Genomic DNA, 7363 nt, shown 5'->3' on the forward strand with positions numbered 1-7363 from the left:
TGAGGTCATAGAGTTATAGAATCATAAACTGGCCCTTCGGCCCAACTTGCCTACACTGACCAACATGTCCCATCTACACTAGTCCCACTTGTCTGCCTATGGCCCATATCCCTCTCAACCTGTCCTATCCATGTCCCTATCCAATTGCTACTTAAATGTTGCAATAGTTCCTGGCCTCATCTACCTCCTCTGGCAGCTCATTCCATACACTCACCACGCTTTGCATGAAGATATTACCCCTCAGATTCCTATAAAATCTTTAAGGTCTAAGGTTTAAGAACAGGGTTCTTGATCCCCCCCACTCTGGGCAAGAGACTATGTGTGTCTACCCGATCTATTCCTGTCATGATTTTATACACCTCTAAAAGATAACCTCTCAACCTCCTGTGCTCCAAGGAAAAGAGTCCACTCCACTTCTCCCAATAGTTCAGACCCACAAGTCCAAGTAACATCCTCGTAAATCTTATCTGCACCCTTTCCAACTTGACAACATCTTTCCTATAACATGGTGCCCAGAACTGAACACAATACTCAAAATGCGGTCTCACCAATGTCTTACACAACTGCAACATGACCTCCTAACTTCTGTACTCAATACTCTGACAGATGAAGGCCAATGTGCCAAAAGCCTTTTTGACCACCTTATCTACCAGTGACGCCACCTTCAAGGAGCCATGCACCTGCACTCTTAGATCCCTCTGCTCTACAATACTTCCCAGAGCCCTATCATTCACTGTGTAGGCCCTGCGAATGTTAGACTTTCCGAAATGCAACACCCCTTATTTTTTGTATTAAATTCTATCAACCATTCCTCAGCCCACCTGGCCAACTGTTCAAGAACCATCTTCACTATCTGCAATACCACCCACTTTTGTGTCATCTGCAAACTTCTTTGATTCATCTGCAAACTGAGAGGTCACCACAGGTACTAAAGACTTTTGGTGCAGGATGTGACATTTTGACATGGATGTCATTAGCCATTGTCTGGCCAAGAGAAAAAAGGGAATTTGTTAAATTGTTCTTTTCATCTTGACAAGCGGTGTGCACCAGTTATTGCTGTTCGAGCTTTAACATTTTACATAAATGCCTTGGATGAAGGCATCAATGGTTATTAAAATGGCAGATGACATGAAGATAATTGTGAAAGCCAGCTATGAAAAAGCCTTAAGGAAACTACATCAGGATACAGGCAGGTTAAATTAGTCGGCAAAGACAGGCAAATAGAGTGCACTGCGGGGATATATATATGTCCATTTTACAGGTCAAATCATTGGAAATTAGCATATTATTTAAAAGATGAGAGATTGCATAACTCTGAGATGGACTCACAGAATCATAACGTCATATCTACAGTGGCTTGCAAAAGTATTCATACCCCTTGAACTTTTCCACATTTTGTCACGTTACAACCACAAACGTAAATGTATTTTATTGGGATTTTATGTGATAGACCAACACAAAGTGGTGCATAATTGTGAAGTGGAAGGAAAATGATACATGGTTTTCAAAATATTTTACAAATAAAAAACTGAAAAGTGTGGCGTGCAAAAGTATTCAGCCCCCCTGAGTCAATACTTTGTAGAACCACCTTTCGCTGCAATTACAGCTGCAAGTCTTTTGGGGTATGTCTCCACCAGCTTTGTACATCTAGGAACTGAAATTTGTGCCCATTCTTCTTTGCAAAATAGCTCAAGCTCAGTCAGATTGGATGGAGAACGTCTGTGAACAGGAATTTTCAAGTCTTGCCAGAGATTCTCAATTGGATTTAGGTCTGGACTTTGACTAGGCCATTCTAACACATGAATATGCTTTGATCTAAACCATTCCATTGCAGCTCTGGCTGTATGTTTAGGGTCGTTGTCCTGTTGGAAGGTGAACCTCCGCCCCAGTCTCAAGTCTTTTGCAGACTCTAACAGGTTTTCTTCCAAGATTGCCCTGTATTTGGCTCCATCCATCTTCCCATCAACTCTGACCAGCTTCCCTGTCCCTGCTGAAGAAAAGCATCCCCACAGCATGATGCTGCCACCACCATGTTTCACAGTGGGGATGATGTGTTCAGGGTGATGTGCAGTGTTAGTTTTCCACCACACATAGCGTTTTGCATTTAGGCCAAAAACTTCAATTTTGGTCTCATCTGACCAGAGCACCTTCCTCCACATGTTTGCTGTGTCCCCCACATGGCTTGTGGCAAACTGCAAACGGGACTTCTTATGGCTTTTTTTCAACAGTGGCTTTCTTCTTGCCACTCTTCCATAAAGGCCTGATTTGTGGAGTGCACGACTAATAGTTGTCCTGTGGACTGATTCTCCCACCTGAGCTGTGGACCTCTGCAGCTCCTCCAAAGGAGGCTGCTTCTCTGATCAATGCTCTCCTTGCCCGGCCTGTCAGTTTAGGTGGACGGCCATGTCTTGGTAGGTTTGCAGTTGTGCCATATTCTTTCCATTTTCGGATGATGGATTGAACAGTGCTCCGTGAGATGTTCAAAGCTTGGGATATTTTTTTATAACCTAACCCTGCTTTAAACTTCTCCACAACTTTATCCCTGACCTGTCTGGTGTGTTCCTTGGGCTTCATGATGCTGTTTGTTCACTAATGTTCTCTAACAAACCTCTGAGGCCTTCACAGAACAGCTGTATTTATATTGAGATTAGATTACACATAAGTGGACTCTATTTACTAATTAGGTGACTTCTGAAGGCAATTGGTTGCATTGGATTTTATTTAAGGGTATCAGAGTTAAGGGGGCTGAATACTTTTGCACACCACACTTTTCAGTTTTTTATTTGTAAAAAAATTTGAAAACCATGTATCATTTTCATTCCACTTCACAATTATGCGCCACTTTGTGTTGGTCTATCACATAAAATCCCATTAAAATACATTTACATTTGTGGTTGTAACGTGACAAAATGTGGAAAAGTTCAAGGGGTATGAATACTTTTGCAAGCCACTGTAAACTCCTTTGGCAGCACATTCTATATACATGGAGTATAGGTAGCCCTGGCATTCCATGGCTTCAGGTAGCCCTGGCAATCCCTCTCTCTTCATCCCTCCCCCACCCAAGTCACACTAGCCTCTGGTTGTCACCCAACAAACAGCTAACAATGGCCTGTTTCCTTTATCATAGTTACTTTGACGTTATTTGACGACAGATGGCACAATGGGCTAAGTGTTTGGCTGGCGACCGGAAGGTAGCCGGTTCGAATCCTGCTTGGAGTGCATACTGTCGTTGTGTCCTTGGGCAAGACACTTCACCCACCTTTGCCTGTGTGTGAATGTGTGTGAATGTGTGTGAGTGATTGGTGGTGGTCGGAGGGGCCATAGGCGCAGAATGGCAGCCACGCTTCCGTCAGTCTGCCCCAGGGCAGCTGTGGCTACAGAAGTAGCTTATCACCACCGAGTGTGACTGAGGAGTGAATGAATAATGCGATGTAAAGCGCCTTGAGTATTAGAAAGGCGCTATATAAATCCCATCCATTATTATTATTATTACTTTATTGGATATCTTTCAATCATTGTTCTTTATCTCTGTACATTGTTGTCTATATCTCTTGTTTCCCTTATCCGTAACCAGTCTGAAGAAGGGTCTTGACCAGAAAGGTCACCCATTCCTTCTCTCCAGAGATGCTACCTGTCCCGCTGAGTTACTTCAGCATTTCGTGTCGTTTTTCTATATACACACCAGCCACTGTGTGAAACATTTACCCCTCAGGTTCCTAATAAATCTTTCCCCTCTCACCTTTAACATTTATCGATGATTCTTGATTCACCTACTCTCAATAAAAGGATCTGTGCATTCACCCGAACTATTCCCCTCATGATTTTAAACAGTCGATAAGATTACCCGTCAGTCTCGTGCCCGTCAAGGAATAAAGTCGTCAGATGCCCAATTTCTCCTTATAATTCAGGCCCCTGTGCTGGCAATATTCTCATAAATCTCTCCCACATTCATTCCAGTTTAATACCATTGTTCCCATAGCATGGTGAACAAAACTGAATACAAAATAGACACTGATGGACACAAAATGCTGGAGTAACTCAGCGGGACAGGCAGCATGTCTGGATAGAAGGTATGGGTGACATTTCGGGTCGAGACCCTTCTTCAGACGGAATCAGGGGAGAGGGAGCTACCGAGATAAGGAAATGTAAGGTGTGAAAATGAGACAAAGGGGATGAGGTTCAAGAAAAATATAGAATAGGGTCATAGTTGGCTTGGAGAAGGTAACAACAAAGCAAACAAAGATTAAATGTAAACGAGGACAGTCAGACTACTCGGAGAACTGGGAAGGGGGGAGGGATGGGGAGAGAGGGAAGGGAAAGGTTACTTGAAGTTAGAGAAGTCTGAAGAAGGGTCTCGACCCGAAACATTACCCATTCCTTCCATCCAGAGATGCTGCCTGTCCCGCTGAGTTATGCCAGCATCTTGCATCTATCTTTAGAGGTCAATATTCTCTGGGGTGTAAGCTGCCCACACTAAATATGAGGTGCTGTTCCTCCAATTTGTGCTGAGTCTCACTCTGACGATAGAGAAGGCCCAGGTTAGAAATTTCCTGTAGTGTACTGTTCTATATTCTATGTTCGATTTCACCTCTTCATTGAATTTATGTAAGGCTTAAATAAGGAGCACTATGTCATTAAATTGCTGACCTGTTCGCAGATCTAAGTGTCTTTGCTGCACCTGAGATATTCCTAATCTAAAGCAAGCCACAAATTAGCAATTTTTTGGAATGTTTGTTTGGTTTTCCTAAATATTTATTTCACTGGTGGATTTATTGCTGTTATTGATTAAATAACCTCGTTGTGATAATTATTTCTGATTACATGCCAATAAATGTTTCATTGATATCCCTTTAAGAGAATAAATGAACCACTCAGTCAAATACTTCTTGTTTCCAACCCGTTTTTAATTGCTCTTGTCTTCTCTAAAGGTCATTTCTTGCTGTGTAGCACCATCATTCACAATACTTAACGTTGACAGGAGAAGGAGCAGAAAGTCGGACAAATGGTGTTTCATGGTTAACTGGAAACCTGAGGGTGGAGGATGAAATTTGCCTGCCAATCAATTATTAGAAAAGCTATATGAATGTCAATGGGCCTTCTTAGTATTGTATATTCTTATGTTTCCTGTATATTTTCATCTGGTAGGTGCACATCTTTAGTCAATGTTTCTGAAGTCTGATAAGCAAGAGAATGTGAAAGATAATCAGTGCATGCCAATTCCTTCTTGCCACGATACAGGATACTTTCCAACAATCGTCAAGGCGCTAACTTCCCTCACTGAACAAGTGATCTGGAGCCTCTAAAATGAAGACCCCTGTCAGGTTAAACTAAGTCGTGCATCAGCTTTGGAGTGTGGGATTAAACCCATGTGGTCACAGGAAGAACTTAAAAACTCCATACAGATAGCGGCCACAGTTAAGATGAACCCAGGTGACAGGCGCTGTAAGGCGGGAACCCTACCACTGCGCTACTGTGCCGCCCTTCACGGTGAAAGAAAGATGGTGAGAATTTATTAGCACATTAATTGTGAACATGGGCCAACCATTTGCTGTATTTCGAAAGACCTATTGCAACAAAGAATGATAGTGGATGTGATCTCGCCGGCTCTCCACTATGCACAGGATCACTTTGACAACAAAAACAGGTCCATCAAGCTGTCGTTCATCAACCACAGATTGTTCAACACCATCATCCCCTCTAAACCTATCATCAAACTCAGGGAACTGGGTCCTTGTTTGTCTCTATGCAATTGGACCCCAACTTCCTCTTCGGCAGACCCCATTCAATGCAAACTGGCAACAAAGCTTCCCCCATGCTAACCATCAGTATAGAGATGCCTGTAGGCTGTGTGCTCGGTCCCCTGCACTACTCACTCTAAATCCATTGCTGTAGCTAGTCACAGCTCCAAAGCCATCGTGAAATTCACTGATGATATCACTATTGTTGGATGAACAATGACTCAGAGTACAGGAAGGAGATCTGATTAAATGATGCCGGAATAACAATCAGCAAGGAGCTGACTGCTGAATTCAGGAAGTGTCCATGAGCCTGTCCTGAGTGACAGGATGGAAGTGGAGACAGTCAGCTGTTTCAAGTTCTTGCTCATGCATATCTCTAAAAAATTGTCCTGGTCTCAGCACTTCAGTGTAACCACAAAAAAATGCTCATCCAATACCTGTACTGAAGTGGCCAATTAAGAGTGGTTTAGAACAAGTAATGTATTCAGGAAACCACGGCATCTTTGTCAAAACCAAAGGTCAGGGTTTGGAAACAGTCAGTGGAGATTTTTGGAAACAACATTTTTCGCGGTGCCTTTGAAAACTCCCTTGAACCTTTTCTTCTAATCACCTGGTATTGTATTCCTATGGCAGAACGCACAATAGAATGTTTAAGGAGCCTGATGCATGTAAACTGCAGCCAATTGAGAAGAACTAGGATCTCCATACAGGAGATGTTTGTGTGAGAGAGAACACTGATGTTGGTTAACTTCTGCTTCCAGTGAATATGGAGAACTTTGCAGAGTCAGGGCCATTTAGATGGTGATACATGAATGAGTCTATTTGGAACTACTGGCATTAGCCAACACATCTTATGACCATCAGGTTCATGAGCCGACATGCTCAACCCTAATTCTACTTAAGTGATGGAAACACTATGGACTCCTTCCGCCAGCATGGACTTGGTTTGTAATTGTGGTTTCTACTAATATCTTCTTTTTCTGTTCACTCTCTAGTCGAATTTATGATTAATTTATAGATAATTTATATTTTGTGTATTGTCTGCCTGTAGGTGCCACTGATGTTCATTTCCATTGCACCTGTACCTAACTATAATTGTGCATGTAACGATAAACTCAGTGTGACTTGAAGTCTCACATATTGATCCTTTGAAGAGATCCCTGAGCACATACTTAATCATGTGTCAGACTAAGTAGAAAACGCTAAAACAATCAGTAGATCAGGCAGCATCTGTCGTTGGAGACTCAGTCAATGTTAATAATAATATATTTTATTGTCATTGCACATACGTGCAACGAGATTTGGTAAAAACAGCCCGTAGTCGGCAGGATTCGAACCTGCGCGGGGAGACCCCAATGGATTTCTAGTCCATCGCCTTAACCACTCGGCCACGACTACCGATGTTTAAGGTCCAGGATCCTTAGATGAGATTTCTCCTTCTCACCGATGCTGCTGGACCTGCTGAATGTTCCAACGTTTCTGTTTCTGTTTAAGATTGACATTTATCTGAATTATGTTTTAGTTTCTTCAGCTGAGGTTGGGCATGTAATTATGCCAACCACCACAAGAGGGAGTGAAAGATAAAGCTGCTGTACATCCAGGTACCAACATCTCAACATCCATCA

The 7363-nt window shown here is 42.5% G+C and overlaps 1 non-coding gene across 1 annotated transcript; it reads right to left on the minus strand.

The window, feature by feature from the left end:
* Positions 1-7054: 7054 nt before the first annotated feature.
* Positions 7055-7136, minus strand: trnas-aga. The gene has a single exon. It is a non-coding gene; the product is annotated as a tRNA-Ser (tRNA).
* Between the last annotated feature and the right edge of the window lie 227 nt (positions 7137-7363).

The sequence above is a fragment of the Amblyraja radiata genome, chromosome 26 (assembly GCF_010909765.2).
Source record: "Amblyraja radiata isolate CabotCenter1 chromosome 26, sAmbRad1.1.pri, whole genome shotgun sequence".
Classification (NCBI taxonomy): Eukaryota; Metazoa; Chordata; class Chondrichthyes; order Rajiformes; family Rajidae; genus Amblyraja; species Amblyraja radiata.